Source organism: Pholcus phalangioides, unplaced genomic scaffold (genome assembly GCF_987345545.1).
Source record: "Pholcus phalangioides strain wild (caught in Gottingen) unplaced genomic scaffold, Ppha-v1.0 ptg000018l_1, whole genome shotgun sequence".
NCBI classification, from domain to species: Eukaryota; Metazoa; Arthropoda; class Arachnida; order Araneae; family Pholcidae; genus Pholcus; species Pholcus phalangioides.
The window spans coordinates 1,789,273-1,809,938 of NW_028301611.1; the positions used below are offsets into that span (position 1 = coordinate 1,789,273).

A 20,666-nucleotide genomic window follows, 5' to 3' on the forward strand; every position below is an offset into this window, starting at 1 on the left:
TGGTGAATAGTGATCACTGAAGTGGCCAGCGGCACACTCCGACTACTCAAGTGGCCCGTAGCGCATTTACTGATCACTTGAGCAACCCACGCCACAGTTCCAGATCACTCAAGCATATTTTCCCCCTTTCTTTTCCGCCGTGGAGGATACGCTGATGGAATACTGATAGCTTCAACTTTCTCCCTCCAGGAGAAATCCCGTTTTTTCCTTATTTATTATTTCGGTTATTTTTCCCGCTTTCTTATTCATACACGAAATTTTCTTTTGGTTGTTTTGGTACAAAATATGCATTTTTATTTTGGTGTTTTTTCTGTAAGAATTTTGTATATTATTTTCGGAAAAATTGTTTTGGAATATTTTCAGTGAATATGTACAGGATGGGCCAGAAGCCATTTTTTTTAAATTTTTTTAAAAATTCATGAAAAATAACAAATTGTAGAATGACAAATGACAGTTATCTGCCCAGAAATCTACGTCATTGATTCAGTTTTCATTTTCCAGAAGAAAAAAAAAAAGTTCAATATTTATCCGCTAGGAGGCGCTGTGGTCTCATTTGGACCCCCGTATTTCTACGGCAAAGAGTTAGTTCTCCATCGGTGAAATTTTCGGATTCTGTTTTGCTGTGGAATTAATGGGATTTGTGAGTATAAACTACTACTAGAAATTTAGGTCATGAATGCTGATATTATTTAGAACAGGGGTTCTCAAATGGTGCTCCGTGTGCACCTCCCAGTGGCTCCGCGGTGACTCGAGGAAAATAATATAAATCAGTAAATTTGATAGAGATAAATAAATGAGGCCTATTCAAAAAAGAAAGGTTCTGCCGAAAAAATTGTGTGCAAAATAAAAGGGCTCTTCGAGGCAAACAAGGCTCCGCCATAGAAATTATATACTGGATATGGCTCCGCGAGTCAAATGTTGAGAACCGTTGAGATTTAGAAGAACGATAGTTCAATGTTTTGCCGTTAGGCGGCGCCGACTTTGTGTAATTCTTTTATTTAAATTAAATAAATTCTGCAAGTTTCAATGGTCCGTGAACAAAAACAGGAAATTTCGAGAATGGACAGAGTTGTGTTTCGTAGATGTTACTGAAGATGGTTCGCATTTGATTAGGCTTTCTAGTGTAAAGAAAGTAAGTAGGCTTCTAGTGTGAAGTGCTTTCTACTAGAAAGAAAGAAAGTGTAAAGAGCCTTTTATCGGCGAATTTTCGCCTTGTGTTTTGTTGTCAGATTAAATCCAAATTAATGAAATTTTAGTGCTAATTGTACACATGAGCATAAATTTGTCGAGATTTAGAAAATACTTTTGCAGGAAGTTCAAATTTTACCGCTGACCTTGTAATCCAGTGGTTCCGAAACACTCGTGGGTCCCCCTTGCCCTATTCATGATTCATCAACGGCTCCCCAGAATAGTTAAGTACACATTGTGCATTCTTGAGAGAACTACTTCATAGCATAAATGGGCGCACGCATCAATATTTCGAGCTCGTCACGACGCACACTTTGAGAAACACTCCTTTATAGTCTCGATATTCGGATCAACAAAACTAGGCAATAACTCGTAATCCGTTAACATGAGCGGAGCGTTTTGTGGATGGACTCTTGTTGCTGTAGATGTTTCTGAAGTTAGTTGTGTGAATTTCAGTTGTGTCAATTCTTTTTTATAACCGTGCTCTCCACCGGTGGATTTTTCAACTTCTGTTCTGTTTTCCAATCAAATCAATTGCATTTTAGTGCAAATTTCGTATTTATAAAATAATGTGTTCGTTTAAAGTCTAAAGGCGCGTATACATTAGCACGCCGATCATGCAATGAAAGCATTCGATATTCGTTGTTCAGTAATTTGTGCGGTGTTGTGAACGATTCTTGGGCTGTTTTCACTGGAGCCATCTGGAATCGGTTTTTTTTCAACAAACACAAAGGAAGTTTGTGTACTCACGAGAGGATTAGAACCGCTGCAGAGGGGTCGGGAGTTGCAAGATCGGTGCGCTAGTGCCACTCCTAGTTAGTGCGTGCCTGCCACTTCAAGGGTTAACAAAGATTCAAATAGCATTAAAGCGTTTCGCTTATGCTTATCATGCACTATTGTTGCTTTACACATAGCAAATGTAATTTAAGGCAACGCTGTTCACTCAGTTACTCCAGAGTCTTAAATGTATGTTTTTCTTATAGAATTCTTACGGTATTTCGGCATTTCAAATTGCACTTCATCCCTTCTCGGGTCAAAAGTACTGTTTGCTCGTATTACTATGGAAAAGAATATCTATGCATATGGTAAACTGATCAGATTTGTCTATATGGTCACAATTTTGAATCTTCTGGATCAGTCAATTTAATTACCGTGATCTAGGGATATGGATAACGCTATTGTACGATGATTAAAGCATACACTTTACCCCCTTAAGCGGCATAGTAGAAACTACCCTAATTGAACATGCCTAACCCAATCTGCTACTAAATCCTACTGTACGGTCTCGTATCTTTTTTTATTAAAAAATCCGAACTAGTCAATACTAAAATGAGAGGTTTTCAAGAAAGCGAGATTATGGGTGGAGATACGGTGGGGGATGGGGGGGGGGGGTTATTTCGTATAAGAACTAAGAACTTAGGCTCTTAATCCACAACCAGTTCACCGTTGCAAACCGTGTATGTGGATATGCTGCACTCTGCCGTTGCTGGATTTGTGACTCGCCTGCAATGTGTTATACCCCTGTGGTGGTGGTCACGTGGAATACATACTGCACATTGCAGGCGAGTCACAAATCCAGCAACGGCAGATTGCAGCATATCCACATAATAAACGATTTGGAGGCATTCTGTTCGTTACTTGCGTAGCTTTTTCATATTTTATTGAAATGACCATATTCAGAGTTCTGTAGTTTGTCATAGTGGATTGTAGATAGATCCTTCATGAAGTCCAGTATACCCAGGTCTTTCCTGATGTCAGCTCCACGTGTAAATTTAGGTGCCCTCACAAGAGACCTTAGGATCGTGTTTTACTGAGATTGTAGCTTTTGCATGTTGCTATGAATTGAGTAGACCTGACCGGGCCTGCATATGCCATTATTGGTCGAAGGTAGATCTATAAAGTATGACTTTATTCTTGAAGGAGAGATGAGCTTGAGGAAAAGCCATTTTTTAGAGCATACCTAGGGCTTGGGTGGCCTTGTTCCTGACATAGCCAATCTGCGGACCAAAAATCATTGGCCGGTCCAGAATACAGCCTAGGTATTTTAGTTTCCTTACTGGTTCCACGGCCGCTCCACCGATATAGATGTTAGTGTTTCCTGGGTCCGTTTTTCTTGTGAATCAAATAAATTGGCACTTGCTGTGGTTCAGCTCAATATCGTTGATACCACACCAATTCTCAATGGCCTCGACGATTTCTTTAAGATTTTCACGGCGTTTATTAGATTTCCTATGATTTGTAAGTATGATGGCGTCGTCCGCAAAAAGTGCTACGATTCCTACCAGAGGTGCAGGAATGTCAGTTATATAAAGTAAGAAGAGCTGAGGACCTAAACAGTATCCTTGCGGAACCGAATCTCTCACTGGGTGCACGTTTGAAAATGGTTTCCCATCTTTGACTCTGAAAGTTCTTCCTGAAAGATAGCTATGAAAGAATAATATATAAAATGCTCCGGGGAGCCCATGTCGGTAAGTTTGACCAGTAGTGTATCATGTTTAGTCTTGTCGAACGCCTTACTTATGTCAAGACATGCTGCACAGACGTAATCTTTGCAATTAAGTGAGTCAATTATGAATTTTGCCACTCTGTGCACAGTTGGGTTACACAGGAGTGCCCTCGGCGAAAGACATGTCGCTCAGGTCGGATGATGTTATGTTGATTGAGATAGTTATCAAGTCGAGTTATATATATATACGCTAAAATAATTTAGAGATGCTAGAGAGAAGGCCGATGGGTCTATAACTTTTTGCAATGACAGGATCAGTACCAATTTTATGAATTGGTTTTATAATAGAAAGCTTCCAGATACGAGGAAAATAGTTGATTCGGAAGATGCTGTTGAAGAGATTTGTGAGAGTAGAGATAATTGGAGGAGGTAAGTTTTTAATAGCATAATTGGAGATTCCGTCATGACCAGGGACTTTATTAGTTTTGAGTTTATTAACAAGTGCCTTAACCTCGTCTGAAGTGGTTAGCTCGGCTTCACTAAATCCACATAGAGCCGATCTTGGTATGCTGAGCATATCTTGAAGTTCCCTCTGATGTTTAAGTTTGATGATAGATGGTTGATTGGAGTTCGGGGTGAACTGCTCCTCGTAGTTAGCCCGTACTTCGGCTTAATATTCATTAGATGAGAGTAATAAATTAATATTTTATGTAAAATACATACCAGCAAAATATACGTATATCGTCTAGAACAATTGCAAGATAAATATAACGAAATATTGTAAAATTATTACTTGAATAAAAATATAGTAATCGTTAGAAGAAGTTTTGGATTTACCAATACACATATTCCAGCAGTTTATACCAGAAAAAAATTTTCTCGAAACACATCCTTTTCATGCGAACGGGAACAAAATAATCCGAAAAAATACGAAGCTAATAAAAACTGCACGTCTCATTTGTTGGTTACGTATTTCAGCGATAGATGGCGATAGCTAGTCATACACGATTTGGAGGTCGATATTTGCTTATTTATATACTCTCGGAAAAATTTCTCTCGTCTTTTGTCATTTTTCTTCTCGCATCTCATCCGTCACCACGCGTTTTTCATTACCATCATTACTATGTGTTGTTTGTGATTGTCAATGACGTGAATAAAAGAAAACGTTTCTGAATATTCAATGCAAACAGAATAAATATAAGTTTTCCCCCCACGTCAGTATTTCCAATGTTGTTATTTTCGAGCTAGATCTAATACGTTCTTAGGATGTTTGGTTAGAAAATTATCCAAATTGTCTTTTAGACAAGAATAATGTACATAATAATAATATTGATGACAAATTTTTCCCTTTATTGGCAGTTCTAGTTGTTTGTTGAAAAATTTAGTCAATTTTTCTACTGTTAGCACTGGTCTCCACGAATTCTAACTTAGTGACCCGGCGTCTGTCTGAAATATCCTTAACGTAGTTCTAAATTCAAATATTACGTATTTATTACAAGGCAATAGTTGATCTATATTGACTAAAGCCGGGATTAGCTATAAAAGTTTGATAAAAGATATTTTACAAAACTTGAAATATAGGTTGAATTCTCGCTCAAATCTAACCGATACGCTCGGTTGTTTTTCTTTTTGTATCCCTTAAGTTTTGCAAAATAATTTTTATAAAACTTTTATAGTATAATTCCGGCTGAATATAGGAGATCATGAATATTTGTTGAAACGAATTCTAGATGATCACGTGGAAGTATAATTTTCTTAGAAATGATTTCTGTTTAGAAATTTCTTGTGGAAACCATAATAATTTTTGTTATAGCGTGAAGTTGGGATTACGCCATAAAGCGTTCAGAAAAGTTGTTTTATTAAACTTGAAAAATTCAGCCAATACATTTGAATGAATGTAACCAACTGGCTTTTTGGTTGTTTTTTTTTCAAGTTTTGTAAAAGATCTTTTGTCCAACTTTTATACTGTGATCCCGGCCTAATTGGCTGAGTAGAATATCAGAGCTAAAACCCCAAAGATTTTTTTACCCGAATCTGTATTTCGAATCAATGGCGTAAACCAACCGAGACTTCTTGTTCCATCGCCCCCTTCATCAGCAATTTGTTTGCTCTCATCACCCCCCCCCCCGCATCTCAAATGAACCCATAGGATCGTATTTCAAGTCCGTAGCTTCCACCGCGCCCCCCAGACCATTCTATCACCCACCAGGGGGCGATATTGTCCAGTTTGGGAAACACTGGCGTAAACGATCAATCCAGTGTTATCCGAAAAAAAATGATTTTGGAGGTTAATACATCACTTCTCTCCAAAATTCCAAGGGGCAATTTTGTTAAATTGCGGGATATTTTTATGAGAAATAGAAAAATAACTCTATTTTAAAAAAATTACTTAAAAATTTTTTTGTGTAATTTCCCTTCTCAATAAATAGATTAAATAGAATTTTGAGGCATGAATCACTCATCTCTACATGCATATTGGTGAATAATGTATCAATCAATATCAGAAAATCATGATTTAACGATTGGAACGACTATTTTCTCGTGCGTTTGATATATAGCAATAATTACTTTTCCTATTTTCCTGGAATTTCACGCAAAAAAAGCATTTAAAATACACGCGTGTCACTCAATTTCTATATTTTTCTCCTCGATTAGGGTTTCCAGACGTCCCTCGCATTCGGAATAAACCCATAATTCTTAGAAAATCTCTCAGTGCCTCTGAAAATCTAATTTGTCCTGTTTTAGGAGCAGATTTTCCGATTTCTTTGAACACAGTAAATCCTGTTACTTTTCCACCTACTTCTATGCAGCCGTATAACATCACAACAATTATTTCTTTCAGTCTATGTATTAGTGGAAATCCCAAGTTTCGAAAAATCTGGACCACTACAGGGAATTTCCGCTCATTGATAGTGCAATAAATACATTGCAACGATATGATGCAAGGGATGCAAAAGTGTGTGTTATGGGAGTTCCACTGTGTATTCAACTCAGTGTGTTTTTCAGGGCTTGGCGAATCGGCAGAATATTTAGGTTCCAGCAAAATTTCATAGTTGCCAAGCGTTCCCTTCCCCCCCTCCCGTTACAAAACTGATCCAAAATATAGTGTATTCTTTGACTTCTACGGGACCAACCGTGTCTGCTAGCAGGGAAAGGGAGCCCTGGCGTAATTTCCGAAAATTTTGTGACCTCCTGAGACTTCACTTATCAAACATGAAGCAAAATTCAGGTGCCAATCTCAATGTTTCAGTCGCCATGGGTACCAGGGGGCCTTCTGTAGCCCTGGTATTTTGTTTTTCCCAGAGCATTTTCCCCGTGCACTTAGAAAAGTAATTGGTGGTGAATAAAGTGTATAATTGGTTTTTAGATATAAATTGGTGATGACCGATAATCCCTATTGATCTCGAACTGAAATCGTGAATGATCAGTTCTAGTTACGAAGCCTGGGTGTCTCGCGGGTTTCTCCAGTTACAATGCAGTGAATCCCACTTATAACGGACCCACTAAGAACGTTTTCCCGGTCCCAATTCATACTAATATCCATTGAGATTTCCAGTTCAAAGCGTTTTCCGCACTTGCAACGCTTTTTCTCAACCGTTTATTTTTGTTAATACGTTATAAGCGGGTTCCGCTAATTCTTTTTTGTCGTTTTTCTGGAATTTCACTCGAATTTCCTCCTTTACTAATGAATTTTAGAAGCATATTTTGTGCTTGCTTCAAATACAGTAATTCCCACTATTTTTTAGACTCCGTTAGTAGCGGGTTAATATTACAACAGTTATTTCTTTTAATACATATCGCAGTGATGTATGAACCTTCTCGATAGCAGACACCCAAGTGCCCGAAAATGTCATCCACAGGGGTCTGTTAATATATTACGATATACATTGGAACTCCTATTTTATGGAATTCAAAAGTGTCCATTATGGGAGGTTTTACTACATATTACATTTTATTCACAATGGAATCTCAATATAGCGATACTCTTGGGACCAAGAATAAATATCGTTGTAGGGGGGATTATCGTTATATCGAGAGGAATTCAACATTAGACCATAGGGTCGATTCCAAAGAAGATTTGAAAGAAGATATATCATTATACAGAGAATTATGGCTTTATCGAGTATTTTTGTGGCGAGGTTTCACAATTTCATTTCATATTAAATCATTGTCCATGCCCACTCGATAAAAAAAAAACCCATATATAATCGATATAAATACGTGATAATCGATCCCTAAAGGGCACTCGGATCCCTATTGATCCCGAGTCTATCGAGAACGATCACTTCTTGTCAGACACCCAGAAAGTCACGTGATTTATCACCCGGGACGATCGTTTTTCTGAAATATCGGACGCGTAATATACTAATAACTTTCGTCATTCTCCTGGAAGTTTTCCCGTTTGCTAATATTCAGTTTAAGAAACGTATTTCCCCCGTTTCCCTTGAAATACAAGTAAATCCCACCATTTTTCATCCAACGCGTATATACTCTTTTTTTATTTTCCCACCCATCACATATATATTTTAGTATTTATCTTAGCATTTCTAGCGTCTCATTCAAAACAATGGTTGGCAGAAAAGGAGAGACAGTGGAGTAAAAGAAGTGGCGGGTGTATATATATTCGCAAAACCCAACGGGGAGGATGAAGATAAATGGATACATGTGAATTACTGCAGTTTATATGCATTAGGATTTCCAGGAGAATCTGCCTCTGAGAGAGAGAAGTTCCAGCCATTTATTCATATTAACGGAAACGTTTAAAAGAGGAAAAGACTGTTCGAGTCCAAGAAAAGGAGAGGATTCTGGAATTTTCCCGTGAAAACCGCCTTTTTTGTTGGTCTCATTTATTCATCTATTATTCGCTCGGAATGTAATTCAAACAACGATTAATCATTATTTCGTATGACTGAGTTTCCTTTTTTGTTTTTTTTTTGGTATGGAATCGTGTCGGTTTTGTGGTTTGGATTGGTTAATGGTCGCTCGTTCTATTTGGGTACCGAGGGGTTTATAACTGACGTGTGTGTGGTCTCTGTACAGCAGAGCTGCTAAATTTCAGTGAAGTGCCTGAAACAATTAGACGGACCGATTGTGTCCCGTATTACGGGGCATTACTGTACGTAATTGTTTTATTACTGCCCCGTTTTTTCAACGGTGTTTACTTGGATTTGTAATGTTCATTGAAATCTTAATAAAAACAGCGTTTTCATTAATTATTATGATAATTATAGCTGTGAATGCAAATATTCGTTTTACATATTTGTCAAGTTCCATGTTCCTCGGTTTTTCAGTGATTTTTAACTACAATGACTGATTTTGTCGACTTGTGGTAACGTTTTCGATGGCAATTGGCGACGTCCCGTATTTTACTATGTTTGAGATACAGTATCAGTTCTTATTTTTCTTAATGGAGTATGGTCATCTATTCATTTGAATGGTTTTTCTCTTTTCGTAAAATAATTTTTTGTTCACTGCGATTTGTATATCAGCCCTTTATATCCCCGCACTTCACCCATTTTTTCAGTAATTAGCCAACTTGTCGTGAATCGCATCTCTTGACTACAATTAGTGATATCCCGTATTCAGGATCCCAATTTCCACCATTTTCCTTGATGTATGGCGGAGCTAAATATGACGGTACAATTTTTAAGGTATCCATGGATATTATTAATATCAATTACAACAAATGGGCAATATTATTTCATTTAGTTGCAATCTAATTGTTAAGTCTTCCCGTGGACTACAGGTTGAGAAACGCTGCTGTATAGCATTAGCGGTCTCTCTCAGGTGACATCATTATTATTATTTTTTTTTTGCATCTTGTGATGGTTAGTTATGTTCTTTAGAAATGATTTCCATAACATCTGGGGATCAATCTTTGAATTGTTTTTCGCAATGATGACTGATGGAGATGCAGATAGTCTCTGAAACTGTGAAGAAATCACACTCACGGACATGATTTCTGGAGAATGACATGAATGTTTATGAGCCAGATAGCCCTTTTTTTGCATCTTGTAAACTGTCAATTATGTTCATTAAGACTGATTTTATGCATTTTTATAATGCTCCTGGATTTATCTCGGAATTTCCGGCCCTGATGGTGATAGTCTGTGAGGTTGTTAAGTAATTATACTCACGGATATGGTTCTCTGCATAGCGACATGGCTGTCCTAAACAGAGAGATGGCATCTTGCAATGGGTCAGTTATGTTCGTTAGGAATGATTCCAGGCATGTTTATAACATTTTCCGGGATCTTTCTCGGATTTTTGGTCCTGATGGAAATAAGTCTCTGAAGTTGTGAGCAAATCACACTCACGGATATGATTTCTGGAGAAAAACATGAACGTTCTGGAGGGAGATGGCCTTTTTTTTTTTGTACATGGACGGAGATACGGGGGGGGGGAGCAGTGGGGGGAGGGCATTAATCCCCCCCCCATCGTCAAAGGCGTAGTCGACTGATCTAATGCATATGTCTATATATAAATTGCCATCATCATCGTCCCCCCTCCCCCAGCAATAATGACCATGCCCCTCCCCCGAGACATCCAAGTCTATCTCCGCCTATGTTTTTGCATCTTGTAACTGTCAATTATGTTCGTTAGGAATGATTTTCTGCATTTTTATGGCATTCGGGGGATCTACCTGGGCCCTGGTTGACTGATGGAGATGGAAATCATGGGAGGACATACGGGGGGGGGGCAATGCCCCCTCCCCCAACATCAAAGGTGAAGTCGACAGATCTAATGCATATATGTATAGATGAATCGACGTCATCGTCATCTTGCCGCACCACCACCCCCCCCAGACTTCCAAGTCTATTACCGCCTATGATGGAAATAGTCCGAGTTTGTAGAGAAATTACATTGACGAGTATGGTCTCTGGGACAGCGACATGAATCTTCTGGAGAGAGATCTCATTTTTTTTGGAATCTTCCAGTCATGTTCGTTAGGAATGATTTCATGCATTTTTATAACACTTGGGTGTATATCTAGGAATTCTAGGGCCCGGTTGACTGATGGAGATAGGAATAGTCTCTGTGGTTTGTGGATGGATATGTCTCTCTCGAGACTCTCTCCTCTACCAATTGTTGCCAGATGTTATGATGTCTTTTCCGCTTTGTTTCTTGCTGGAAATCGGTATTATATATATATATATATAGTGCAACAGACGTATCTTTTTTGTTTTGTTTTTCTCCGTGGTGAGGGAAGTGATTATCTCTCTCTAATGACTTTTCCGAGATTCGTGGGACGTAATAACACTCGGTTTCTTGACAAATTGTTTCCACGCGCCGGGGACTTGTATCATCTCCTTGTGAGAATCCATGGATTCTTTCTTTCTTTTTTGTTTCTCGTGGGGATCGCTAACTAAATTGCCTTTATCAGTTACCCCACGTATAAAGAATGGAATTCCCCGGAAGAAAATAGGGAATTCCACTTTGTGTTGGTGCTGCCATCTGTTCGTGAAATAACCAACGAGCGATCATGTTTGATTTTTTAGAGATTTTTTTTTCTCCAGTCAAAAGTATCGAAAAAATTCTCTTAAATCTGTTTTTTTTCTTGGATTACAAAACGTAATTTTTGTAAATTGATTTTTTATGTAACTAATAATGAATTCAAAAAATATTTAATTATTTATAAAGTTTCACTATTCATATATTATCCAATGCTAAAGACATGCCCTAAACGTGCCCCTATTTGTTTAAATGAGGACAATTGATTCGTTTGACTCGATCCAGACTTGAATATTCATGTGTCATCACCATGCCACAGTTTCCGCCTAATTGCTTCCTATTCGCGACCAGCAGTATCAGTAAATTGCAATATTTTCCTCCCAGGATAACTCGAAAATCAACCGGGAGAGTTAGCTTTAAAACAGCACATATGGTCACCCATATTGAACAGTAATTCTTTTTTTCTTTTTTGCACGTATGAAGGAAAGAAGTCATATGGCAAGACTATAAACGAGTTCGAAACAGCATTCGATACCAGGGTATTCATTAGCGCACATGTGCATGTTTTATGAGGCAATTACACTTCATTTGGGAATACCTCAAATGTAATTTGAATACAGAAACGGAGTGATCAAGCCGGTTCCTGCGGATCCAAAGCACGACTCTGCAACAATTTCGAATCGGCCGCGGATTGTAGTACCGAATTCCTGCACAGGGAGCCTGCGCATATGTTTTCCGAATTTGCTGAAAGTTCAATTTGCAAAACTTTCTTTTTTTGGGGATCATTCACGTATGATGTCAGCAGATTTTTTAGCTATTTTCGACCCCCGAACTTCGCTCTCTTGTCAGCTCCGCCCCCCCCTCACCCTTCTACCGCATACTGGAATCAGAGGCAAACGCGTGGGGGCGCATAGGAGGCGCTCGCACCCCCCCCCCCCGAGACGATCATGAATTTGTTTTTGCTGCAAAAAAAAAAATAATAATGTCGAAAGAAAGCACCTTTTACACGTCGTTATAGTGAATTTATGTCGATCTGAATGCTAATAACTCAAAATTCTCTTGTGACCCCACTCCCTAAGCCTCTTGTGCCCCCTTCAAAGGTCTATCGAATACACTTCGAGAATATACATAGTGAGTCCGACCACCACCACCACTGTCTGAAAAACTCCAGTGAAGTTTGTGATGAGTGCACGGGTTTTTACATGATAATAAACTGAACAATGAACACACACTATATTTTTAGCTTAGTTTTCAAGTTTTGATCCATTAATTAATGGAATGATATAGATTGCTGTTGTTAGTTGGTGCGAAATACGGAACATTGAGCTCTCGTTTCCATGATGGTTTCTTCAATTTCCATAGATGTTAATCAGTCAATGTCAAGATGGTTGCTTAAAAAACAACTCTTTCAGTAATTTGGGGTAATTCCTTCCTACACAGCTTTCGATGCGATTTGATGGAATCATCGCTTGTCTTGGATGTGTCTTGGTCTTCGCAATAGTGCGAGGCGGGGTCCACACCACGCGTGGTCAAGATTTTGTGGGGGAAAGTAAGTAAATACACTTAAAAATACACAAATTTGAGATGCCATTAGGAATCTTTCATATTTTCTTGAAGCAGGAGTCCTTAACTCTTTTTCGGCTGCAACCCAAGATTACCTTTACGGCCCATGGAATCGTTTTATCTTCGAAATTATTGAAACCAGTGACGCAATAAATGCATTTATAACAGGGGTGTGTATATCCATACGACTCATCTAGGGAGCTGCTGCGAATCGAGATTGGATTCTGACACACAGCACACACAATCCCTGGCTGTAAAAGGCTTTTAACGAGAAAGCTCTCAAGCCTCAGCGAATCAAGTTTGGATCGTGACCCATAGCTCAAAAACCCGTGGCTTCGCGAAATTTGTACGACCTTTTTTCGGAAGCCCCTGCGAATCTGAAAGGGCGGGAACCCATAGCTCAAAATCCCCCGGCTGTTAGTTGATAGTTAGTTTGTTAGTTATTCCAACCCGAGTTTTAATCCATTTTCTCTTGCCCAGAGCCTCGAAATTTAGATAACGCACGCAGTATTCGCTGCCTAACCTAAAAGTCTTTGACATTAGTCGCAGGGGGAATCCTGCTTCACCCCCGGGGCCCTCTATGCGTCAACGCTGGGTTCTAACTCCAATGGGTATTCTTGATACTGAGCGACATGGATGCAGGTTGCCTATCCTAAACGCCATTCCGACCACCAAATCACGTTTTGCTTGTTGTTGATTGCACAATTACTTGTCGGACTTTGGAAACGACGAACCCGTTCCACCGAAAGAAGAGAAGAATTTCTAAAGAAATTGGTTGGATATAGAAATTCCCCTCCCCTCAACTTCCATTTTTAAACCCCACCGTCATTTTTATTTATTTATTTCTTATCTAAAGAGATCCGTCCAGAAGGTTTCCTCCTTTTAACATATTCAGATCGCATCGCTGAGCATCCTGATTGCTGTACAAGAACCTTCTCAAGGGAGCCTCTCCTTACAACCCAACCACTCTCTTCTTCTCCATCGTCTTCAGAATACCCACCACCTATTAGAGAAGTGGTAAGAGGAGAAACTCGAGTTGGTGGTGGTGGTGGTTTCGAGTTGAGTTTGGGAGTTCTTTTGAATGCAGATTGTCAATTAAAATGATAATGAAGCGGTAGTTGAGATAAGAAAGCGCAGGGTACGAAAGAAAAAGAAAGAAAAAAAAACTTCAAACGAGAAGGATTCTATATATTCTGACTGGGAAATTTTTTTTTCTCCCTTGGGTGGAGCCCAGGGCCCCTTGTCGGGGGGGAAAGAAGTTTGCCTAAGAGATACATACAAAAAGCATTTTTTTATTTGTATTTCTTAAGGAACTGCATTCGATTATACGTGTGTAAGTATGCGTCAACCTTACCTTGTTAAGGTTTCTTGAAGGGGGGTATAGGGTGTTATCAGTCTTCTTTGGATGGTTGACCCTTTCTTAGTCACTTTTTTTTTTTTTCATGTACCTTTCTGTGTTCCTGTTTACCCTGAGGAGACTATCCCTCATGGCCTAACCCTTCCGCGTGTTATCGTAGATAAGCATACATTAACGGTTAGTGTGAAAATCCTGTGCGCGCGATGGCATCGAGAACAATATATGAGGTTGGTCGTGGTTAGTTTTCATTGATTATGTCCGATTTTTTATCAAAATATTCATGGTTTTATCTGAAGAGAGATTTTTTTAGTGTTGGTGGAGATCTATCTCATTGTCGGGATACAGAATTACCAAAGTTAAATAATTTCAGCATTGGTGAGAAATAATTTCAGAATTGATGAGAAATAATCTCTGAATTAATGGCATAATTATCGAAGAAAAAATATTTTCAGAATTTTCGAAAGTTCATAGTTTATGGAGAAAAAATTTTAGAATAGATAAAAAAGTTAATGAGAAATATAATTTTTCATAAAAAATGAAAGATCAGTGGGAAATACTTTAATAATTTCTGAATTCTCACAGTGAAAAAAAAAATCAATTAAAAATATAATTTCTTTATTGATTCATATTTAAATTCATAGTTAAAAAACATATAATTTCTGAATTGAAGAAATTCAGAAAAAATGAATTTCTGAATTAATGAAATCCATATTTAATGGCAAAAAATCTCAAAGTAAATAAAATTCTCTAATAATATAGTATTTCTGCTTGATTCGGAGCCATGAGCGTCGTTGGACCAACCCATTCAGACGCCATTGTGTGCATATGGATACCGCAGCTGACTTGCTGTGTGGCCATCGGGCTGCATAACAGTTTTGATTTTTATTGGCCGGCAATGTCTGGAACATTCCTTATTGTTACGCGGTCCTTATTATATGGTGTTTGTGAATTGTGGCATGATGATCAATGTGCCACTGACTCGAGAGTGTAAACTTATCCCATTGCGTGACGCGACGCGCATCTACTCGTGAATTTCCATAATTGGATCTTTATGAATATTCGGCAAATATTGCTCGTACAATAAAATGCTAATGCGGTTATTTACAAAAGACATCCAGCCATGATGACGCTGCATTTGTTCAAGTCTATCTCTGACAGTGCAGTTCATGCAGTCTTTATTGATAATGGTTGAATTTATATATATATACACCCGTGGGTTTTCTGCTGCACCGTGACCATTATGTTTAGATCGTGAGCACTTTGCGGCACGGAACAGAATGTGACGTGCTCATGCGATGAAATTGTATACTTCCACGTGAGAGAATCCATGGCTGTTATAGTTCTCAGACCCTTATTAAATAGGGTTTGATTTGTTACAGGGTGCGCGGGTAACTGCTAAAGATGATTTTTGGCTATGGAAAGTAATGACAAATTGCTGTAGTTATAGTTAAGCAGCTGCCAGTTGTGTAGTTGTCATCATCATACTACGCCCACAGATGATGCTAGTTATCGGGGCACATTTGTAACATCTCTGACTGATTTGTCTAAGAGCGAAACAAAATGGTGCGATGGCTAGAATAGTGGTTCCAGGTGGAAATCAAACTATGATAAGACTTTTATGGGCGAAGCAACAACGCCATTTGAAATCTATCTTGAAATTGTTGAGTATGCAGCCGAAATGATGAGTATGCAAAAAGACTACTGTTTCTCAATGTGATGCACCTCGTGAACATTGCTCTAAGGAATTTCTGACGAATTGTTACTTGCTGGAACGCGTTGTGTGCATATGCGTGGCTCCAACATATTTATGCTGTCAAGTTTTTTGCTTGTTTCGTTTTATACGAAGTGAAAATAACAAATGGCTGAATTTTTATGTTTTTAATATTTGTATAAGCATCGGGTTGATGTTACTTGACCCCAAAGCAGAATATGCTGGAATCAATCTAGAATATTTTAAGAAAAATGTTTAAAACTGTATATTATGGGAACTGCAGAGAATTTTTAGTCAGCCGAGGCCTGGTTGCAGAAGAATGCATTCCGCTTTGGGGCTGCGTGATGCAACAGCCTACGAAATGTTTCCGCTTATCTACAGGTGGCAGAAAAAGAAAAGTATCAGCTTTACCCATAAAAATCTTGTAATATCTAGGAGTTCATCCCGAGACCATTTTTCTATTCGTCTTGCCATTTGGTTTTGGCACCCACGCCGTTACGCGTCAGGCACAGATGTTCCAACGGTCCGTTAAACAACTACCGTCATCCACTGCTCAAGTGTGCCGGTAATTACGTAACTGCTTCTTCGTGAACGGGATTTATAACTTCCTTAACTTCATTTTGCATCAGCCTACGTGCAATCCCAATTGGTTAGAGTATGTTTGTGTTCCCTCTAAATCACAAATCAGGAAGCATTTCCGAAGAAATAAGGAAACGTTGTGAAGTAAATAAAATGGTAGACTATCTCAAAGAAAGAAAAATTCCAATTTATCCAAACCCCGGGAAAATATTGCAACGGCGACGCATTCGACGGCTCGACAACGGTGCCATCTGACGTCGTCCCGAAGTACCATAAAAGAAAATATATATAAGTAAAAGCCGAACGCGTTCCAAGCGATAGTAACAAGTTTCCGTAGAAAGAGGGCCGGAACTTTATCTGAAACCATAAATCGGGACAGAATTGCCAGCAGTAAATACGAAAACGGGCTTTTCAGTGTGAACGAGAGGGGGAAAAAGAATCGGATAAGCTGGAACAACTCTGTATAGTACAGGCCACGCGTGTACATGAAAGTGAAGAGCTCGTAGACTTCAAGACAAAAAAAGTGATTTACGGATACCTTTGCTAAAAGACACACAAAAAAGAAACATTTTTCCTGGAGAAAAAAAAGGGAAACAAAGCAGTAAATAAATAATCAAAAACGGTATAGTGTATAAAAACCAACGCCGATAACACATTGAGATAGGTTCGAGGGTAAATAGAAGAAAACAAAAAAAAAAATGGCCTGTCACATATACAAGAGAAGATGGCGCGAAACCAGTATATAGAAAAACTAACCAAACGATTCAAGAAAACCGTCACGTGTCACGGGTCCCAAAAAAAAAAAAGGGAACGTTCTGGTATTTCTTCGACAAGAATTGGCAACACCGAGACGCCTTTCTCTTGACAAACATTTAGATCCCGGATGAGCCTCCATCTTCTTATTTTTTCCTTTGTTTGTTCGGATGATATAAAGACGCCTTTCGTATGCTTCGGCCTTTAACACGTTCCCATAGAATAAGTTGTAAATCAAGACAGATTTGGGAAATGTAACAGCAACAACAACAGCAAAAGAAAGTAAAGAAGGCGACATGAACACAGGGACACGCACACGTACAAAGCAATTTAACTAAAGCAACAAGGCGGAACAGGTCTAGACACTTACACAAAGACAGAGAGCGTTTTGTTCTCGGTTTAAGCATTTCTGTGTCTTTGTTTTCGCTTATAAAATGCTTGCTCAAGACTTTGACAAGACAGTAACGCCCAGCGTTAAATACCACGTGTTGGTGGCGTCTGTTGCGAAACTGACCGAGTTCGTCCATTCGTTATTTGAGGTCTTTTTTTTCCCCCCTATCGCATTGTAGAATTCGTCTGAGATTCTCTTGTTTTAATTGGGTATAGTCACGCTATCAAAAAACGGGAAGATTTATAATAACTTTGTCATGTGGAATATTTTTCCTTGATTTATATGTAGTCCTTTCTCTCATTATTCCAACGCTACACGCAGTTTTGTTTCGGTTTTAGTCCAGTTAGTGCTATATCATGTTTATATCTCAGAATTCATTCTCATTATAAAACTTTGCTATCAATTTATACGTCGTCTTGGAAATCTGCATACGTCTGATGTGTGCATCTTGTCTAAAGTACTTCTACTTTTGATGGAACAATTCTAAATTTTTCACCCTGTGCTTTTTTTTTTTCTTAGGATAAAATTTCATATAACCCTTAAAGACCGAGAAATTTTCAAAATCATGAATGTTTGTTAAGTGTCTCACCCAAGGGCGTAGCCAGGGGGGAGCGGGGGACTTGGGGGTCTGGTCCCCCCCCCCGAAATGTGAGAAAATGACCGAAAAAAGGGAAAAAGATGGCCAAATCTATTGTTCTGTCACTTTGGTCCCCCCCCCCCCCGCGAACGAAATTTCTGGCTACGCCCCTGGTCTCACCCGAACGATTGTTTGAGCTCGGGCTTGAAGGGATAGTTTTGATGGAGAGATTACTTGCTGATTCTTTATACAAGTGATCTATTTTTTTTTGTTTTGTTTTGAAGCGAGTTTTGGTGGTGGTTGTACATTTTTTCCATCGTTGTTTCTGTTGAGCTTTGAATTGTTGCTTCTGTTGAGCTTTGAATTGTTGCTTCTGTTGAGCTTTGAATTGTTGCTTCTGTTGAGCTTTGAATTGTTGCTTCTGTTGAGCTTTGAATTGTTGCTTCTGTTGAGCTTTGAATTGTTGCTTCTGTTGAGCTTTGAATTGTTGCTTCTGTTGAGCTTTGAATTGTTGCTTCTGTTGAGCTTTGAATTGTTGCTTCTGTTGAGCTTTGAATTGTTGCTTCTGTTGAGCTTTGAATTGTTGTTTCTGTCGGGCTTTCAATTGTTGCTTCCGTCAGGCTTTCAATTGTTGACCTTTCGTTGAGCTTTTTGTTGTTTCTCTTTCTCAGGAAAAGTTTTCATTGTTGTGTTTCTGGAAATGTATTAATTGTTGTTTGAATGCAAGTTTGTGTTTTCATTTTTTTATCCCAGAACAAAAAAGTTTATTGTTTCAAGCCGCGTTATGTTGGTGGTTTTCAGGTAAGTTACTGTTTTGCAGTCGGTTTTGATTAACGCTTCGATATCTCAATGAGATGGGAAGCGGTGTGTGTGCTTGGTTTTCAAAGTCAGTTTTGACTAACGTTTCAGAATAACTCCATCGACTGTTTCAAGGCAAATTATGTTTGTTGTTTCTAGAGTCATTGTTTCCATGTTCCCAAATGAGTTAAGCTAGTTTTTTCTAGACAAGTTCCTAGTAGATTCTGTTCATTGCTTCCAGATACGTTTTTTTGTTTTTAAATAAGTTCTGTTTGTTATTTCCAGATAAACTATGTTTTTATTTTTAGTATAGTTGTGCTTATTGTGTCGAAGTTAATTACTGTTTTTGCGTCGTTTCTTTTAAAACTTTCAGTTGTTTCTAGAAACATTCCTTTCTCTTCAAAGCAAGTTAAATTTGTAGTTTGTGATCCTATTTACAAGTTCCTATTTTTCATATAACTGCTAATCTTTATTCCCTCCTTTTTAAACAAGTTTGGTGGAAGTTTATCGAAAAAGTATACAAGCAACGAGTTCTTTGACTGATAATGTTCTGTGGTAAAAAATTTCGATCGTATTGTCTACACGGAGAGGTCTTTTTTTTCCTAATTGTTCCTGAAAATTGACTAATTGTTCTGCTTGTGCCAAAATTCTTGCTACATTCTACTTTTCTTTTGGGACGGGGACAAACTGGTGTTTTTTGAGCTGTGGCAATGCATTACATAATTTCAAAAAAAACAGATAAAAGAAAACTTTCATCCTATCCAGCAGTCTCAGGCCATTTTCCAGTTTCAAAAATGAGAATATATCGTTGAACATCTCCCACAGCTTAATGCCATGTATCATATGGAATGATTCGCAAATAAAAACACATCATTGCACAATCGAATATAATCCGATAACCTTACATCGTAAACCAGCGGTGGTCACAAATCGAACGATCAAGCAAAAATAATAACAACACAACACAACGATGATCTTTCTTGAATAGATAAATCCCCCGCATTTATGGGATTATTCGAGCAGTTCTTTTACCCGTTAATAATATAGAGAGTAAAAGATTTGTCGTAGAGTAAAAAGCCTCATTTATCATCGTTTCATTTCGGAGCGGACATCTGAGATATCTATCTCATAGTTTCCCATCCAAAAGAAAAGCAAAGATCGAGATAAACTTCTGTTGATTCTTAAAAAGGAACAAGTAAAGGAATCTCGGAAACAGGAAATATCTTCCACTAAAGTTATTACTTTTCGACTTGGAAACATCGTCTTTTCCTCTGCAATTTGTGTTTTCCTCCATTTTCTTTCTTCTCTAGCTTGATTCAAAAAGATCTATATATAAGTCATAAATCCCATGTACAGTATTGAACGGTGTGTAAACTTTTTCTTCCCCCCATCCAGTGTTGAAATCGGCTTTAGTTGAATTCTTTCCCCCCGTATTGTAAAAATTGCTGGAAAAAAAAAAAAAGGAATTTCGCAAAAATTTCGGCATTCGTTTCTGAAGGCACAATCCTACAACGGGGAGAGAAAAAAATGTTATGTTCGAAGGAAGAATAATAAGAAAAGAAATTCTTGAAATTCCAACGAACTCCTATTTCGAACTGATTTCCCCCCTCACTATATAATACATACAAAAGTGGGGGAGGAAAAGGGATTTTTTACTGAGATGTAGGGATTTCTTATTTTTTTTTTATTTTTTTCTTAGCTGGAAAGACAAGGGAAAAAAAATGATATATTGGTTCAAACATTGATGATGGCATCTATTTGGGTTTCCAATTGTATCAAAGCGGGAAATGGGAAAAGGATAGAGGATCGGTAGACTTTGAGGAAAACTTTGCAAAGTCGATTCAGTGAAGT

At 38.3% G+C, this 20,666-nt stretch overlaps 1 protein-coding gene across 2 annotated transcripts in view; it reads left to right on the forward strand.

Annotated features, from left to right (window-relative positions):
• LOC149071513 (semaphorin-2A-like) overlaps positions 1 to 20,666 on the forward strand; it is a 422,721-nt gene that overhangs the window by 279,147 nt on the left and 122,908 nt on the right. The window lies entirely within an intron of this gene.